Genomic DNA, 19497 nt, shown 5'->3' on the forward strand with positions numbered 1-19497 from the left:
AAAAAGTTGATAAGGGGTAATGGGTTTTGCTAAATTCATTTGAGCTTTTTAAAGGATCTTGAATTACTAAATATACAATCAAGCATCAGAAATGGTCAACCATAAATCAATTCATAGAAATACCTATAAACACTGGCAAATCAACAGTAACATCCTAGAACATCTCAGTCCAGGGATTATCGGACATGGGTAGAGTAAGAAAATGATAGCTGGGGCAATTTTTATAAGCATTTGACCTAGCTCATGATGCAGAAGAATCGACATGGATCTGATATATGGTGAAAGAGTACACTAACAAATTGATGTATAAATGATTTCAATCATTTTCATTACCCAAGGAAATTATAACAACTCTTAGTTGAACATCACTTTTCTGGACTGGACCAGAAATCACAGCACACAGCCGATCCTCGTTAGTATAGTGGTGAGTATCCCCGCCTGTCACGCGGGAGACCGGGGTTCAATTCCCCAACGGGGAGGCTATAACTTTTATTTCTCCAATATTCCATTTCAGACACAGTGGAAAAATAATAATACAAATGTTATGGCATGCATAAATAACAACCCAAACTATAATATATTGAGATGTGTACTTAAAGGAAACCCTCATAGATCCATACAAATGGAATAGCAGATAGAGAAAACAAAATGTACCAACTGTAATGATATACTTCTATTACCATTTGTTGGCGTTAGGTGGCTATGGAATAAATCAGAATGGTTTGGTATTTTGGGAAGGTTTATACATACTTACATTTTTATATGTAGAAATAAAATATAGGCAAGGAGGTTGGCATATTGGTGTATGCCACTTTTTGGAATGAAAACTGCACACATTTTCTAGGACATCAAACTACAACATTCAGAATTATTTTGACATTTCTAGCATTGAAAGACCACATTGTTGGGCCCCATTCTCAAGAACAGTATAGGTCAAGTAACTTCTCAAGCAATTTTCTTGTGCTGTCTAAGCCCAACTCCATGAGGTGGGTCCTCAAGACCCAAATTCCATTTTGCAATGGTTAGTAGAATGGATTTTATTTTTTAACAAGCACTTCATTTACATGTCTTTGGCAAGCACCCAAAAATTTTCCTAAGGACTATGGGCATGATTCAGACACACTCGCAAGCGCACAACACTCGTAAGTGGTTCGACGGTCCCCCACTACCCATGCGCCGCCTCCGGCGTGTGCATGCGCAAGATCCGTCCAGCGACGGCTGCTCCATCGATATGGGTCTAGCTACAAGACGGAGCGGCTGTCAATGTTGATTGATAATTCACCGCGTTTTGTATGCGGGGAGGGGGGGGGTGGCTGCACAAATGCAGGCATTCCCTTAGGAACGCCTGGTGTTTGTGGGTGGCCCTACTGACATCACTAGTGATGTCAGTAGTGGACTTCCTGTTCTATTAGAGCAGGAAGTTTACTCGGGCTTGTGAGAGCTCAGACCCTTCCACAGGGTCTCCTCGCAAGCCTGATGGTCACGATAATCGCGATGGGCTCCAGGCCACTCGCAAAAGCTGTGGGAGGTCACCCACAGCTTAGCGAGCGGCCTGATGAAAGAAAAAAACAAATACAAAACATAAAAAACCGCCCTTGTTCTGAGCAAGCACTCACTAGCAGCAAGCGGCTCTGAATCAGGCCCTATATCAGCTATAATCTAAAAGATATTGCTTAGAACATGTACAACATGGCAAATCCAGCATTTATTGGACTTTATATTCAGGATTCCCATGTATTAAAATTGTATGGTATAGAATATCCAGAAAATGCATAGATATTTATTGGTGCCTTAAAAGAAGAGTGAATATATACATATATATTTTTTTTTTAATTAAGTTGGAAACAGTAGCTGAATAATAGAATAAATTATCAATTTTTATAGCATTCACATAATTTGGGCATAATTTAGCAGAAGAGATTTTTAGTTTAATATTCCTCATGCAGAGCTACCATTGGTCTCTAGCATAATAGTCTTTTAGCCATTCAAGGATTTCTAAGCAAATTCTAATTAGAAAAAAGTTGATAAGGGGTAATGGGTTTTGCTAAATTCATTTGAGCTTTTTAAAGGATCTTGAATTACTAAATATACAATCAAGCATCAGAAATGGTCAACCATAAATCAATTCATAGAAATACCTATAAACACTGGCAAATCAACAGTAACATCCTAGAACATCTCAGTCCAGGGATTATCGGACATGGGTAGAGTAAGAAAATGATAGCTGGGGCAATTTTTATAAGCATTTGACCTAGCTCATGATGCAGAAGAATCGACATGGATCTGATATATGGTGAAAGAGTACACTAACAAATTGATGTATAAATGATTTCAATCATTTTCATTACCCAAGGAAATTATAACAACTCTTAGTTGAACATCACTTTTCTGGACTGGACCAGAAATCACAGCACACAGCTGATCCTCGTTAGTATAGTGGTGAGTATCCCCGCCTGTCACGCGGGAGACCGGGGTTCAATTCCCCGACGGGGAGGCTACAACTTTTATTTCTCCAATATTCCATTTCAGACACAGTGGAAAAATAATAATACAAATGTTATGGCATGCATAAATAACAACCCAAACTATAATATATTGAGATGTGTACTTAAAGGAAACCCTCATAGATCCATACAAATGGAAGAGCAGATAGAGAAAACAAAATGTACCAACTGTAATGATATACTTCTATTACCATTTGTTGGCGTTAGGTGGCTATGGAATAAATCAGAATGGTTTGGTATTTTGGGAAGGTTTATACATACTTACATTTTTATATGTAGAAATAAAATATAGGCAAGGAGGTTGGCATATTGGTGTATGCCACTTTTTGGAATGAAAACTGCACACATTTTCTAGGACATCAAACTACAACATTCAGAATTATTTTGACATTTCTAGCATTGAAAGACCACATTGTTGGGCCCCATTCTCAAGAACAGTATAGGTCAAGTAACTTCTCAAGCAATTTTCTTGTGCTGTCTAAGCCCAACTCCATGAGGTGGGTCCTCAAGACCCAAATTCCATTTTGCAATGGTTAGTAGAATGGATTTTATTTTTTAACAAGCACTTCATTTACATGTCTTTGGCAAGCACCCAAAAATTTTCCTAAGGACTATGGGCATGATTCAGACACACTCGCAAGCGCACAACACTCGTAAGTGGTTCGACGGTCCCCCACTACCCATGCGCCGCCTCCGGCGTGTGCATGCGCAAGATCCGTCCAGCGACGGCTGCTCCATCGATATGGGTCTAGCTACAAGACGGAGCGGCTGTCAATGTTGATTGATAATTCACCGCGTTTTGTATGCGGGGAGGGGGGGGTGGCTGCACAAATGCAGGCATTCCCTTAGGAACGCCTGGTGTTTGTGGGTGGCCCTACTGACATCACTAGTGATGTCAGTAGTGGACTTCCTGTTCTATTAGAGCAGGAAGTTTACTCGGGCTTGTGAGAGCTCAGACCCTTCCACAGGGTCTCCTCGCAAGCCTGATGGTCACGATAATCGCGATGGGCTCCAGGCCACTCGCAAAAGCTGTGGGAGGTCACCCACAGCTTAGCGAGCGGCCTGATGAAAGAAAAAAACAAATACATAACATAAAAAACCGCCCTTGTTCTGAGCAAGCACTCACTAGCAGCAAGCGGCTCTGAATCAGGCCCTATATCAGCTATAATCTAAAAGATATTGCTTAGAACATGTACAACATGGCAAATCCAGCATTTATTGGACTTTATATTCAGGATTCCCATGTATTAAAATTGTATGGTATAGAATATCCAGAAAATGCATAGATATTTATTGGTGCCTTAAAAGAAGAGTGAATATATACATATATATATTTTTTTTAATTAAGTTGGAAACAGTAGCTGAATAATAGAATAAATTATCAATTTTTATAGCATTCACATAATTTGGGCATAATTTAGCAGAAGAGATTTGGAGTTTAATATTCCTCATGCAGAGCTACCATTGGTCTCTAGCATAATAGTCTTTTAGCCATTCAAGGATTTCTAAGCAAATTCTAATTAGAAAAAAGTTGATAAGGGGTAATGGGTTTTGCTAAATTCATTTGAGCTTTTTAAAGGATCTTGAATTACTAAATATACAATCAAGCATCAGAAATGGTCAACCATAAATCAATTCATAGAAATATCTATAAACACTGGCAAATCAACAGTAACATCCTAGAACATCTCAGTCCAGGGATTATCGGACATGGGTAGAGTAAGAAAATGATAGCTGGGGCAATTTCTATAAGCATTTGACCTAGCTCATGATGCAGAAGAATCGACATGGATCTGATATATGGTGAAAGAGTACACTAACAAATTGATGTATAAATGATTTCAATAATTTTCATTACCCAAGGAAATTATAACAACTCTTAGTTGAACATCACTTTTCTGGACTGGACCAGAAATCTCAGCACACAGCCGATCCTCATTAGTATAGTGGTGAGTATCCCCGCCTGTCACGCGGGAGACCGGGGTTCAATTCCCCGACGGGGAGGCTATAACTTTTATTTCTCCAATATTCCATTTCAGACACAGTGGAAAAATAATAATACAAATGTTATGGCATGCATAAATAACAACCCAAACTATAATATATTGAGATGTGTACTTAAAGGAAACCCTCATAGATCCATACAAATGGAATAGCAGATAGAGAAAACAAAATGTACCAACTGTAATGATATACTTCTATTACCATTTGTTGGCGTTAGGTGGCTATGGAATAAATCAGAATGGTTTGGTATTTTGGGAAGGTTTATACATACTTACATTTTTATATGTAGAAATAAAATATAGGCAAGGAGGTTGGCATATTGGTGTATGCCACTTTTTGGAATGAAAACTGCACACATTTTCTAGGACATCAAACTACAACATTCAGAATTATTTTGACATTTCTAGCATTGAAAGACCACATTGTTGGGCCCCATTCTCAAGAACAGTATAGGTCAAGTAACTTCTCAAGCAATTTTCTTGTGCTGTCTAAGCCCAACTCCATGAGGTGGGTCCTCAAGACCCAAATTCCATTTTGCAATGGTTAGTAGAATGGATTTTATTTTTTAACAAGCACTTCATTTACATGTCTTTGGCAAGCACCCAAAAATTTTCCTAAGGACTATGGGCATGATTCAGACACACTCGCAAGCGCACAACACTCGTAAGTGGTTCGACGGTCCCCCACTACCCATGCGCCGCCTCCGGCGTGTGCATGCGCAAGATCCGTCCAGCGACGGCTGCTCCATCGATATGGGTCTAACTACAAGATGGAGCGGCTGTCAATGTTGATTGATAATTCACCGCGTTTTGTATGCGGGGAGGGGGGGGTGGCTGCACAAATGCAGGCATTCCCTTAGGAACGCCTGGTGTTTGTGGGTGGCCCTACTGACATCACTAGTGATGTCAGTAGTGGACTTCCTGTTCTATTAGAGCAGGAAGTTTACTCGGGCTTGTGAGAGCTCAGACCCTTCCACAGGGTCTCCTCGCAAGCCTGATGGTCACGATAATCGCGATGGGCTCCAGGCCACTCGCAGAAGCTGTGGGAGGTCACCCACAGCTTAGCGAGCGGCCTGATGAAAGAAAAAAACAAATACAAAACATAAAAAACCGCCCTTGTTCTGAGCAAGCACTCACTAGCAGCAAGCGGCTCTGAATCAGGCCCTATATCAGCTATAATCTAAAAGATATTGCTTAGAACATGTACAACATGGCAAATCCAGCATTTATTGGACTTTATATTCAGGATTCCCATGTATTAAAATTGTATGGTATAGAATATCCAGAAAATGCATAGATATTTATTGGTGCCTTAAAAGAAGAGTGAATATATACATATATATATTTTTTTTAATTAAGTTGGAAACAGTAGCTGAATAATAGAATAAATTATCAATTTTTATAGCATTCACATAATTTGGGCATAATTTAGCAGAAGAGATTTGGAGTTTAATATTCCTCATGCAGAGCTACCATTGGTCTCTAGCATAATAGTCTTTTAGCCATTCAAGGATTTCTAAGCAAATTCTAATTAGAAAAAAGTTGATAAGGGGTAATGGGTTTTGCTAAATTCATTTGAGCTTTTTAAAGGATCTTGAATTACTAAATATACAATCAAGCATCAGAAATGGTCAACCATAAATCAATTCATAGAAATACCTATAAACACTGGCAAATCAACAGTAACATCCTAGAACATCTCAGTCCAGGGATTATCGGACATGGGTAGAGTAAGAAAATGATAGCTGGGGTAATTTCTATAAGCATTTGACCTAGCTCATGATGCAGAAGAATCGACATGGATCTGATATATGGTGAAAGAGTACACTAACAAATTGATGTATAAATGATTTCAATCATTTTCATTACCCAAGGAAATTATAACAACTCTTAGTTGAACATCACTTTTCTGGACTGGACCAGAAATCACAGCACACAGCCGATCCTCATTAGTATAGTGGTGAGTATCCCCGCCAGTCACGCGGGAGACCGGGGTTCAATTCCCCGACGGGGAGGCTATAACTTTTATTTCTCCAATATTCCATTTCAGACACAGTGGAAAAATAATAATACAAATGTTATGGCATGCATAAATAACAACCCAAACTATAATATATTGAGATGTGTACTTAAAGGAAACCCTCATAGATCCATACAAATGGAATAGCAGATAGAGAAAACAAAATGTACCAACTGTAATGATATACTTCTATTACCATTTGTTGGCGTTAGGTGGCTATGGAATAAATCAGAATGGTTTGGTATTTTGGGAAGGTTTATACATACTTACATTTTTATATGTAGAAATAAAATATAGGCAAGGAGGTTGGCATATTGGTGTATGCCACTTTTTGGAATGAAAACTGCACACATTTTCTAGGACATCAAACTACAACATTCAGAATTATTTTGACATTTCTAGCATTGAAAGACCACATTGTTGGGCCCCATTCTCAAGAACAGTATAGGTCAAGTAACTTCTCAAGCAATTTTCTTGTGCTGTCTAAGCCCAACTCCATGAGGTGGGTCCTCAAGACCCAAATTCCATTTTGCAATGGTAAGTAGAATGGATTTTATTTTTTAACAAGCACTTCATTTACATGTCTTTGACAAGCACCCAAAAATTTTCCTAAGGACTATGGGCATGATTCAGACACACTCGCAAGCGCACAACACTCGTAAGTGGTTCGACGGTCCCCCACTACCCATGCGCCACCTCCGGCGTGTGCATGCGCAAGATCCGTCCAGCGACGGCTGCTCCATCGATATGGGTCTAACTACAAGATGGAGCGGCTGTCAATGTTGATTGATAATTCACCGCGTTTTGTATGCGGGGAGGGGGGGGTGGCTGCACAAATGCAGGCATTCCCTTAGGAACGCCTGGTGTTTGTGGGTGGCCCTACTGACATCACTAGTGATGTCAGTAGTGGACTTCCTGTTCTATTAGAGCAGGAAGTTTACTCGGGCTTGTGAGAGCTCAGACCCTTCCACAGGGTCTCCTCGCAAGCCTGATGGTCACGATAATCGCGATGGGCTCCAGGCCACTCGCAGAAGCTGTGGGAGGTCACCCACAGCTTAGCGAGCGGCCTGATGAAAGAAAAAAACAAATACAAAACATAAAAAACCGCCCTTGTTCTGAGCAAGCACTCACTAGCAGCAAGCGGCTCTGAATCAGGCCCTATATCAGCTATAATCTAAAAGATATTGCTTAGAACATGTACAACATGGCAAATCCAGCATTTATTGGACTTTATATTCAGGATTCCCATGTATTAAAATTGTATGGTATAGAATATCCAGAAAATGCATAGATATTTATTGGTGCCTTAAAAGAAGAGTGAATATATACATATATATATATTTTTTAATTAAGTTGGAAACAGTAGCTGAATAATAGAATAAATTATCAATTTTTATAGCATTCACATAATTTGGGCATAATTTAGCAGAAGAGATTTGGAGTTTAATATTCCTCATGCAGAGCTACCATTGGTCTCTAGCATAATAATCTTTTAGCCATTCAAGGATTTCTAAGCAAATTCTAATTAGAAAAAAGTTGATAAGGGATAATGGGTTTTGCTAAATTCATTTGAGCTTTTTAAAGGATCTTGAATTACTAAATATACAATCAAGCATCAGAAATGGTCAACCATAAATCAATTCATAGAAATACCTATAAACACTGGCAAATCAACAGTAAAATCCTAGAACATCTCAGTCCAGGGATTATCGGACATGGGTAGAGTAAGAAAATGATAGCTGGGGCAATTTCTATAAGCATTTGACCTAGCTCATGATGCAGAAGAATCGACATGGATCTGATATATGGTGAAAGAGTACACTAACAAATTGATGTATAAATGATTTCAATCATTTTCATTACCCAAGGAAATTATAACAACTCTTAGTTGAACATCACTTTTCTGGACTGGACCAGAAATCACAGCACACAGCCGATCCTCGTTAGTATAGTGGTGAGTATCCCCGCCTGTCACGCGGGAGACCGGGGTTCAATTCCCCGACGGGGAGGCTATAACTTTTATTTCTCCAATATTCCATTTCAGACACAGTGGAAAAATAATAATACAAATGTTATGGCATGCATAAATAACAACCCAAACTATAATATATTGAGATGTGTACTTAAAGGAAACCCTCATAGATCCATACAAATGGAATAGCAGATAGAGAAAACAAAATGTACCAACTGTAATGATATACTTCTATTACCATTTGTTGGCGTTAGGTGGCTATGGAATAAATCAGAATGGTTTGGTATTTTGGGAAGGTTTATACATACTTACATTTTTATATGTAGAAATAAAATATAGGCAAGGAGGTTGGCATATTGGTGTATGCCACTTTTTGGAATGAAAACTGCACACATTTTCTAGGACATCAAACTACAACATTCAGAATTATTTTGACATTTCTAGCATTGAAAGACCACATTGTTGGGCCCCATTCTCAAGAACAGTATAGGTCAAGTAACTTCTCAAGCAATTTTCTTGTGCTGTCTAAGCCCAACTCCATGAGGTGGGTCCTCAAGACCCAAATTCCATTTTGCAATGGTTAGTAGAATGGATTTTATTTTTTAACAAGCACTTCATTTACATGTCTTTGGCAAGCACCCAAAAATTTTCCTAAGGACTATGGGCATGATTCAGACACACTCGCAAGCGCACAACACTCGTAAGTGGTTCGACGGTCCCCCACTACCCATGCGCCACCTCCGGCGTGTGCATGCGCAAGATCCGTCCAGCGACGGCTGCTCCATCGATATGGGTCTAACTACAAGATGGAGCGGCTGTCAATGTTGATTGATAATTCACCGCGTTTTGTATGCGGGGAGGGGGGGGTGGCTGCACAAATGCAGGCATTCCCTTAGGAACGCCTGGTGTTTGTGGGTGGCCCTACTGACATCACTAGTGATGTCAGTAGGGGACTTCCTGTTCTATTAGAGCAGGAAGTTTACTCGGGCTTGTGAGAGCTCAGACCCTTCCACAGGGTCTCCTCGCAAGCCTGATGGTCACGATAATCGCGATGGGCTCCAGGCCACTCGCAAAAGCTGTGGGAGGTCACCCACAGCTTAGCGAGCGGCCTGATGAAAGAAAAAAACAAATACAAAACATAAAAAACCGCCCTTGTTCTGAGCAAGCACTCACTAGCAGCAAGCGGCTCTGAATCAGGCCCTATATCAGCTATAATCTAAAAGATATTGCTTAGAACATGTACAACATGGCAAATCCAGCATTTATTGGACTTTTTATTCAGGATTCCCATGTATTAAAATTGTATGGTATAGAATATCCAGAAAATGCATAGATATTTATTGGTGCCTTAAAAGAAGAGTGAATATATACATATATATATTTTTTTTAATTAAGTTGGAAACAGTAGCTGAATAATAGAATAAATTATCAATTTTTAAAGCATTCACATAATTTGGGCATAATTTAGCAGAAGAGATTTGGAGTTTAATATTCCTCATGCAGAGCTACCATTGGTCTCTAGCATAATAGTCTTTTAGCCATTCAAGGATTTCTAAGCAAATTCTAATTAGAAAAAAGTTGATAAGGGGTAATGGGTTTTGCTAAATTCATTTGAGCTTTTTAAAGGATCTTGAATTACTAAATATACAATCAAGCATCAGAAATGGTCAACCATAAATCAATTCATAGAAATACCTATAAACACTGGCAAATCAACAGTAACATCCTAGAACATCTCAGTCCAGGGATTATCGGACATGGGTAGAGTAAGAAAATGATAGCTGGGGCAATTTCTATAAGCATTTGACCTAGCTCATGATGCAGAAGAATCGACATGGATCTGATATATGGTGAAAGAGTACACTAACAAATTGATGTATAAATGATTTCAATCATTTTCATTACCCAAGGAAATTATAACAACTCTTAGTTGAACATCACTTTTCTGGACTGGACCAGAAATCACAGCACACAGCTGATCCTCGTTAGTATAGTGGTGAGTATCCCCGCCTGTATAGGTCAAGTAACTTCTCAAGCAATTTTCTTGTGCTGTCTAAGCCCAACTCCATGAGGTGGGTCCTCAAGACCCAAATTCCATTTTGCAATGGTTAGTAGAATGGATTTTATTTTTTAACAAGCACTTCATTTACATGTCTTTGGCAAGCACCCAAAAATTTTCCTAAGGACTATGGGCATGATTCAGACACACTCGCAAGCGCACAACACTCGTAAGTGGTTCGACGGTCCCCCACTACCCATGCGCCGCCTCCGGCTTGTGCATGCGCAAGATCCGTCCAGCGACGGCTGCTCCATCGATATGGGTCTAGCTACAAGACGGAGCGGCTGTCAATGTTGATTGATAATTCACCGCGTTTTGTATGCGGGGAGGGGGGGGTGGCTGCACAAATGCAGGCATTCCCTTAGGAATGCCTGGTGTTTGTGGGTGGCCCTACTGACATCACTAGTGATGTCAGTAGTGGACTTCCTGTTCTATTAGAGCAGGAAGTTTACTCGGGCTTGTGAGAGCTCAGACCCTTCCACAGGGTCTCCACGCAAGCCTGATGGTCACGATAATCGCGATGGGCTCCAGGCCACTCGCAAAAGCTGTGGGAGGTCACCCACAGCTTAGCGAGCGGCCTGATGAAAGAAAAAAACAAATACAAAACATAAAAAAACGCCCTTGTTCTGAGCAAGCACTCACTAGCAGCAAGCGGCTCTGAATCAGGCCCTATATCAGCTATAATCTAAAAGATATTGCTTAGAACATGTACAACATGGCAAATCCAGCATTTATTGGACTTTATATTCAGGATTCCCATGTATTAAAATTGTATGGTATAGAATATCCAGAAAATGCATAGATATTTATTGGTGCCTTAAAAGAAGAGTGAATATATACATATATATATTTTTTTTAATTAAGTTGGAAACAGTAGCTGAATAATAGAATAAATTATCAATTTTTATAGCATTCACATAATTTGGGCATAATTTAGCAGAAGAGATTTGGAGTTTAATATTCCTCATGCAGAGCTACCATTGGTCTCTAGCATAATAGTCTTTTAGCCATTCAAGGATTTCTAAGCAAATTCTAATTAGAAAAAAGTTGATAAGGGGTAATGGGTTTTGCTAAATTCATTTGAGCTTTTTAAAGGATCTTGAATTACTAAATATACAATCAAGCATCAGAAATGGTCAACCATAAATCAATTCATAGAAATACCTATAAACACTGGCAAATCAACAGTAAAATCCTAGAACATCTCAGTCCAGGGATTATCGGACATGGGTAGAGTAGGAAAATGATAGCTGGGGCAAATTCTATAAGCATTTGACCTAGCTCATGATGCAGAAGAATCGACATGGATCTGATATATGGTGAAAGAGTACACTAACAAATTGATGTATAAATGATTTCAATCATTTTCATTACCCAAGGAAATTATAACAACTCTTAGTTGAACATCACTTTTCTGGACTGGACCAGAAATCACAGCACACAGCCGATCCTCATTAGTATAGTGGTGAGTATCCCCGCCTGTCACGCGGGAGACCGGAGTTCAATTCCCCGACGGGGAGGCTATAACTTTTATTTCTCCAATATTCCATTTCAGACACAGTGGAAAAATAATAATACAAATGTTATGGCATGCATAAATAACAACCCAAACTATAATATATTGAGATGTGTACTTAAAGGAAACCCTCATAGATCCATACAAATGGAATAGCAGATAGAGAAAACAAAATGTACCAACTGTAATGATATACTTCTATTACCATTTGTTGGCGTTAGGTGGCTATGGAATAAATCAGAATGGTTTGGTATTTTGGGAAGGTTTATACATACTTACATTTTTATATGTAGAAATAAAATATAGGCAAGGAGGTTGGCATATTGGTGTATGCCACTTTTTGGAATGAAAACTGCACACATTTTCTAGGACATCAAACTACAACATTCAGAATTATTTTGACATTTCTAGCATTGAAAGACCACATTGTTGGGCCCCATTCTCAAGAACAGTATAGGTCAAGTAACTTCTCAAGCAATTTTCTTGTGCTGTCTAAGCCCAACTCCATGAGGTGGGTCCTCAAGACCCAAATTCCATTTTGCAATGGTTAGTAGAATGGATTTTATTTTTTAACAAGCACTTCATTTACATGTCTTTGGCAAGCACCCAAAAATTTTCCTAAGGACTATGGGCATGATTCAGACACACTCGCAAGCGCACAACACTCGTAAGTGGTTCGACGGTCCCCCACTACCCATGCGCCACCTCCGGCGTGTGCATGCGCAAGATCCGTCCAGCGACGGCTGCTCCATCGATATGGGTCTAACTACAAGATGGAGCGGCTGTCAATGTTGATTGATAATTCACCGCGTTTTGTATGCGGGGAGGGGGGGGTGGCTGCACAAATGCAGGCATTCCCTTAGGAACGCCTGGTGTTTGTGGGTGGCCCTACTGACATCACTAGTGATGTCAGTAGTGGACTTCCTGTTCTATTAGAGCAGGAAGTTTACTCAGGCTTGTGAGAGCTCAGACCCTTCCACAGGGTCTCCTCGCAAGCCTGATGGTCACGATAATCGCGATGGGCTCCAGGCCACTCGCAAAAGCTGTGGGAGGTCACCCACAGCTTAGCGAGCGGCCTGATGAAAGAAAAAAACAAATACAAAACATAAAAAACCGCCCTTGTTCTGAGCAAGCACTCACTAGCAGCAAGCGGCTCTGAATCAGGCCCTATATCAGCTATAATCTAAAAGATATTGCTTAGAACATGTACAACATGGCAAATCCAGCATTTATTGGACTTTATATTCAGGATTCCCATGTATTAAAATTGTATGGTATAGAATATCCAGAAAATGCATAGATATTTATTGGTGCCTTAAAAGAAGAGTGAATATATACATATATATATATTTTTTAATTAAGTTGGAAACAGTAGCTGAATAATAGAATAAATTATCAATTTTTATAGCATTCACATAATTTGGGCATAATTTAGCAGAAGAGATTTGGAGTTTAATATTCCTCATGCAGAGCTACCATTGGTCTCTAGCATAATAGTCTTTTAGCCATTCAAGGATTTCTAAGCAAATTCTAATTAGAAAAAAGTTGATAAGGGGTAATGGGTTTTGCTAAATTCATTTGAGCTTTTTAAAGGATCTTGAATTACTAAATATACAATCAAGCATCAGAAATGGTCAACCATAAATCAATTCATAGAAATACCTATAAACACTGGCAAATCAACAGTAAAATCCTAGAACATCTCAGTCCAGGGATTATCGGACATGGGTAGAGTAAGAAAATGATAGCTGGGGCAATTTCTATAAGCATTTGACCTAGCTCATGATGCAGAAGAATCGACATGGATCTGATATATGGTGAAAGAGTACACTAACAAATTGATGTATAAATGATTTCAATCATTTTCATTACCCAAGGAAATTATAACAACTCTTAGTTGAACATCACTTTTCTGGACTGGACCAGACATCACAGCACACAGCCGATCCTCGTTAGTATAGTGGTGAGTATCCCCGGTCTCCCACGCGGGAGACCGGGGTTCAATTCCCCGATGGGGAGGCTATAACTATTATTTCTCCAATATTCCATTTCAGACACAGTGGAAAAATAATAATACAAATGTTATGGCATGCATAAATAACAACCCAAACTATAATATATTGAGATGTGTACTTAAAGGAAACCCTCATAGATCCATACAAATGGTATAGCAGATAGAGAAAACAAAATGTACCAACTGTAATGATATACTTCTATTACCATTTGTTGGCGTTAGGTGGCTATGGAATAAATCAGAATGGTTTGGTATTTTGGGAAGGTTTATACATACTTACATTTTTATATGTAGAAATAAAATATAGGCAAGGAGGTTGGCATATTGGTGTATGCCACTTTTTGGAATGAAAACTGCACACATTTTCTAGGACATCAAACTACAACATTCAGAATTATTTTGACATTTCTAGCATTGAAAGATCCGTCCAGCGACGGCTGCTCCATCGATATGGGTCTAGCTACAAGACGGAGCGGCTGTCAATGTTGATTGATAACTCACCGCGTTTTGTATGCGGGGAGGGGGGGTGGCTGCACAAATGCAGGCATTCCCTTAGGAACGCCTGGTGTTTGTGGGTGGCCCTACTGACATCACTAGTGATGTCAGTAGTGGACTTCCTGTTCTATTAGAGCAGGAAGTTTACTCGGGCTTGTGAGAGCTCAGACCCTTCCACAGGGTCTCCTCGCAAGCCTGATGGTCACGATAATCGCGATGGGCTCCAGGCCACTCGCAAAAGCTGTGGGAGGTCACCCACAGCTTAGTGAGCGGCCTGATGAAAGAAAAAAACAAATACAAAACATAAAAAACCGCCCTTGTTCTGAGCAAGCACTCACTAGCAGCAAGCGGCTCTGAATCAGGCCCTATATCAGCTATAATCTAAAAGATATTGCTTAGAACATGTACAACATGGCAAATCCAGCATTTATTGGACTTTATATTCAGGATTCCCATGTATTAAAATTGTATGGTATAGAATATCCAGAAAATGCATAGATATTTATTGGTGCCTTAAAAGAAGAGTGAATATATACATATATATATTTTTTTTAATTAAGTTGGAAACAGTAGCTGAATAATAGAATAAATTATCAATTTTTATAGCATTCACATAATTTGGGCATAATTTAGCAGAAGAGATTTGGAGTTTAATATTCCTCATGCAGAGCTACCATTGGTCTCTAGCATAATAGTCTTTTAGCCATTCAAGGATTTCTAAGCAAATTCTAATTAGAAAAAAGTTGATAAGGGGTAATGGGTTTTGCTAAATTCATTTGAGCTTTTTAAAGGATCTTGAATTACTAAATATACAATCAAGCATCAGAAATGGTCAACCATAAATCAATTCATAGAAATACCTATAAACACTGGCAAATCAACAGTAAAATCCTAGAACATCTCAGTCCAGGGATTATCGGACATGGGTAGAGTAAGAAAATGATAGCTGGGGCAATTTCTATAAGCATTTGACCTAGCTCATGATGCAGAAGAATCGACATGGATCTGATATATGGTGAAAGAGTACACTAACAAATTGATGTATAAATGATTTCAATCATTTTCATTACCCAAGGAAATTATAACAACTCTTAGTTGAACATCACTTTTCTGGACTGGACCAGAAATCACAGCACACAGCCGATCCTCGTTAGTATAGTGGTGAGTATCCCCGCCTGTCACGCGGGAGACCGGGGTTCAATTCCCCGACGGGGAGGCTATAACTTTTATTTCTCCAATATTCCATTTCAGACACAGTGGAAAAATAATAATACAAATGTTATGGCATGCATAAATAACAACCCAAACTATAATATATTGAGATGTGTACTTAAAGGAAACCCTCATAGATCCATACAAATGGAATAGCAGATAGAGAAAACAAAATGTACCAACTGTAATGATATACTTCTATTACCATTTGTTGGCGTTAGGTGGCTATGGAATAAATCAGAATGGTTTGGTATTTTTATATGTAGAAATAAAATATAGGCAAGGAGGTTGGCATATTGGTGTATGCCACTTTTTGGAATGAAAACTGCACACATTTTCTAGGACATCAAACTACAACATTCAGAATTATTTTGACATTTCTAGCATTGAAAGACCACATTGTTGGGCCCCATTCTCAAGAACAGTATAGGTCAAGTAACTTCTCAAGCAATTTTCTTGTGCTGTCTAAGCCCAACTCCATGAGGTGGGTCCTCATGACCCAAATTCCATTTTGCAATGGTTAGTAGAATGGATTTAATTTTTTAACAAGCACTTCATTTACATGTCTTTGGCAAGCACCCAAAAATTTTCCTAAGGACTATGGGCATGATTCAGACACACTCGCAAGCGCACAACACTCGTAAGTGGTTCGACGGTCCCCCACTACCCATGCGCCGCCTCCGGCGTGTGCATGCGCAAGATCCGTCCAGCGATGGCTGCTCCATCGATATGGGTCTATATTCAGGATTCCCATGTATTAAAATTGTATGGTATAGAATATCCAGAAAATGCATAGATATTTATTGGTGCCTTAAAAGAAGAGTGAATTTATACATATATATATATTTTTTAATTAAGTTGGAAACAGTAGCTGAATAATAGAATAAATTATCAATTTTTATAGAATTCACATAATTTGGGCATAATTTAGCAGAAGAGATTTGGAGTTTAATATTCCTCATGCAGAGCTACCATTGGTCTCTAGCATAATAGTCTTTTAGCCATTCAAGGATTTCTAAGCAAATTCTAATTAGAAAAAAGTTGATAAGGGGTAATGGGTTTTGCTAAATTCATTTGAGCTTTTTAAACGATCTTGAATTACTAAATATACAATCAAGCATCAGAAATGGTCAACCATAAATCAATTCATAGAAATACCTATAAACACTGGCAAATCAACAGTAAAATCCTAGAACATCTCAGTCCAGGGATTATCGGACATGGGTAGAGTAAGAAAATGATAGCTGGGGCAATTTCTATAAGCATTTGACCTAGCTCATGATGCAGAAGAATCGACATGGATCTGATATATGGTGAAAGAGTACACTAACAAATTGATGTATAAATGATTTCAATCATTTTCATTACCCAAGGAAATTATAACAACTCTTAGTTGAACATCACTTTTCTGGACTGGACCAGACATCACAGCACACAGCCGATCCTCGTTAGTATAGTGGTGAGTATCCCCGCCTGTCACGCGGGAGACCGGGGTTCAATTCCCCGACGGGGAGGCTTTAATAATAATACAAATGTTATGGCATGCATAAAAAACAACCCAAGCTATAATATATTGAGATGTGTACTTAAAGGAAACCCTCATAGATCCATACAAATGGAATAGCAGATAGAGAAAACAAAATGTACCAACTGTAATGATATACTTCTATTACCATTTGTTGGCGTTAGGTGGCTATGGAATAAATCAGAATGGTTTGGTATTTTGGGAAGGTTTATACATACTTACATTTTTATATGTAGAAATAAAATATAGGCAAGGAGGTTGGCATATTGGTGTATGCCACTTTTTGGAATGAAAACTGCACACATTTTCTAGGACATCAAACTACAACATTCAGAATTATTTTGACATTTCTAGCATTGAAAGACCACATTGTTGGGCCCCATTCTCAAGAACAGTATAGGTCAAGTAACTTCTCAAGCAATTTTCTTGTGCTGTCTAAGCCCAACTCCATGAGGTGGGTCCTCAAGACCCAAATTCCATTTTGCAATGGTTAGTAGAATGGATTTTATTTTTTAACAAGCACTTCATTTACATGTCTTTGGCAAGCACCCAAAAATTTTCCTAAGGACTATGGGCCTGATTCAGACACACTCGCAAGCGCACAACACTCGTAAGTGGTTCAACGGTCCCCCACTACCCATGCGCCGCCTCCGGCGTGTGCATGCGCAAGATCCGTCCAGCGACGGCTGCTCCATCGATATGGGTCTAGCTACAAGACGGAGCGGCTGTCAATGTTGATTGATAACTCACCGCGTTTTGTATGCGGGGAGGGGGGGGTGGCTGCACAAATGCAGGCATTCCCTTAGGAACGCCTGGTGTTTGTGGGTGGCCCTACTGACATCACTAGTGATGTCAGTAGTGGACTTCCTGTTCTATTAGAGCAGGAAGTTTACTCGGGCTTGTGAGAGCTCAGACCCTTCCACAGGGTCTCCTCGCAAGCCTGATGGTCACGATAATCGCGATGGGCTCCAGGCCACTCGCAAAAGCTGTGGGAGGTCACCCACAGCTTAGCGAGCGGCCTGATGAAAGAAAAAAACAAATACAAAACATAAAAAACCGCCCTTGTTCTGAGCAAGCACTCACTAGCAGCAAGCGGCTCTGAATCAGGCCCTATATCAGCTATAATCTAAAAGATATTGCTTAGAACATGTACAACATGGCAAATCCAGCAATTATTGGACTTTATATTCAGGATTCCCATGTATTAAAATTGTATGGTATAGAATATCCAGAAAATGCATAGATATTTATTGGTGCCTTAAAAGAAGAGTGAATATATACATATATATATATTTTTTAATTAAGTTGGAAACAGTAGCTGAATAATAGAATAAATTATCAATTTTTATAGCATTCACATAATTTGGGCATAATTTAGCAGAAGAGATTTGGAGTTTAATATTCCTCATGCAGAGCTACCATTGGTCTCTAGCATAATAGTCTTTTAGCCATTCAAGGATTTCTAAGCAAATTCTAATTACAAAAAAGTTGATAAGGGGTAATGGGTTTTGCTAAATTCATTTGAGCTTTTTAAACGATCTTGAATTACTAAATATACAATCAAGCATCAGAAATGGTCAACCATAAATCAATTCATAGAAATACCTATAAACACTGGCAAATCAACAGTAAAATCCTAGAACATCTCAGTCCAGGGATTATCGGACATGGGTAGAGTAAGAAAATGATAGCTGGGGCAATTTCTATAAGCATTTGACCTAGCTCATGATGCAGAAGAATCGACATGGATCTGATATATGGTGAAAGAGTACACTAACAAATTGATGTATAAATGATTTCAATCATTTTCATTACCCAAGGAAATTATAACAACTCTTAGTTGAACATCACTTTTCTGGACTGGACCAGACATCACAGCACACAGCCGATCCTCGTTAGTATAGTGGTGAGTATCCCCGCCTGTCACGCGGGAGACCGGGGTTCAATTCCCCGACGGGGAGGCTTTAATAATAATACAAATGTTATGGCATGCATAAAAAACAACCCAAGCTATAATATATTGAGATGTGTACTTAAAGGAAACCCTCATAGATCCATACAAATGGAATAGCAGATAGAGAAAACAAAATGTACCAACTGTAATGATATACTTCTATTACCATTTGTTGGCGTTAGGTGGCTATGGAATAAATCAGAATGGTTTGGTATTTTGGGAA

At 39.1% G+C, this 19497-nt stretch overlaps 7 non-coding genes across 7 annotated transcripts; all 7 read left to right on the plus strand.

The window, feature by feature from the left end:
* The first annotated feature begins 407 nt into the window (after positions 1–407).
* TRNAD-GUC (transfer RNA aspartic acid (anticodon GUC)) lies at positions 408–479 on the plus strand. The gene has a single exon. It is a non-coding gene; the product is annotated as a tRNA-Asp (tRNA).
* Positions 480–2422: 1943 nt separating this feature from the next.
* On the plus strand, positions 2423–2494 carry TRNAD-GUC (transfer RNA aspartic acid (anticodon GUC)). Its single transcript has one exon. It is a non-coding gene; the product is annotated as a tRNA-Asp (tRNA).
* A 1942-nt stretch (positions 2495–4436) lies between these two features.
* On the plus strand, positions 4437–4508 carry TRNAD-GUC (transfer RNA aspartic acid (anticodon GUC)). The gene has a single exon. It is a non-coding gene; the product is annotated as a tRNA-Asp (tRNA).
* Positions 4509–8464: 3956 nt separating this feature from the next.
* TRNAD-GUC (transfer RNA aspartic acid (anticodon GUC)) lies at positions 8465–8536 on the plus strand. The gene has a single exon. It is a non-coding gene; the product is annotated as a tRNA-Asp (tRNA).
* A 7191-nt stretch (positions 8537–15727) lies between these two features.
* Positions 15728–15799, plus strand: TRNAD-GUC (transfer RNA aspartic acid (anticodon GUC)). The gene has a single exon. It is a non-coding gene; the product is annotated as a tRNA-Asp (tRNA).
* Positions 15800–17237: 1438 nt separating this feature from the next.
* Positions 17238–17309, plus strand: TRNAD-GUC (transfer RNA aspartic acid (anticodon GUC)). The gene has a single exon. It is a non-coding gene; the product is annotated as a tRNA-Asp (tRNA).
* A 1900-nt stretch (positions 17310–19209) lies between these two features.
* TRNAD-GUC (transfer RNA aspartic acid (anticodon GUC)) lies at positions 19210–19281 on the plus strand. The gene has a single exon. It is a non-coding gene; the product is annotated as a tRNA-Asp (tRNA).
* The last annotated feature ends 216 nt before the right edge of the window (positions 19282–19497 follow it).

This window comes from Taudactylus pleione, unplaced genomic scaffold (genome assembly GCF_031769625.1).
Source record: "Taudactylus pleione unplaced genomic scaffold, aTauple2 ptg000282l, whole genome shotgun sequence".
Classification (NCBI taxonomy): domain Eukaryota; kingdom Metazoa; phylum Chordata; class Amphibia; order Anura; family Myobatrachidae; genus Taudactylus; species Taudactylus pleione.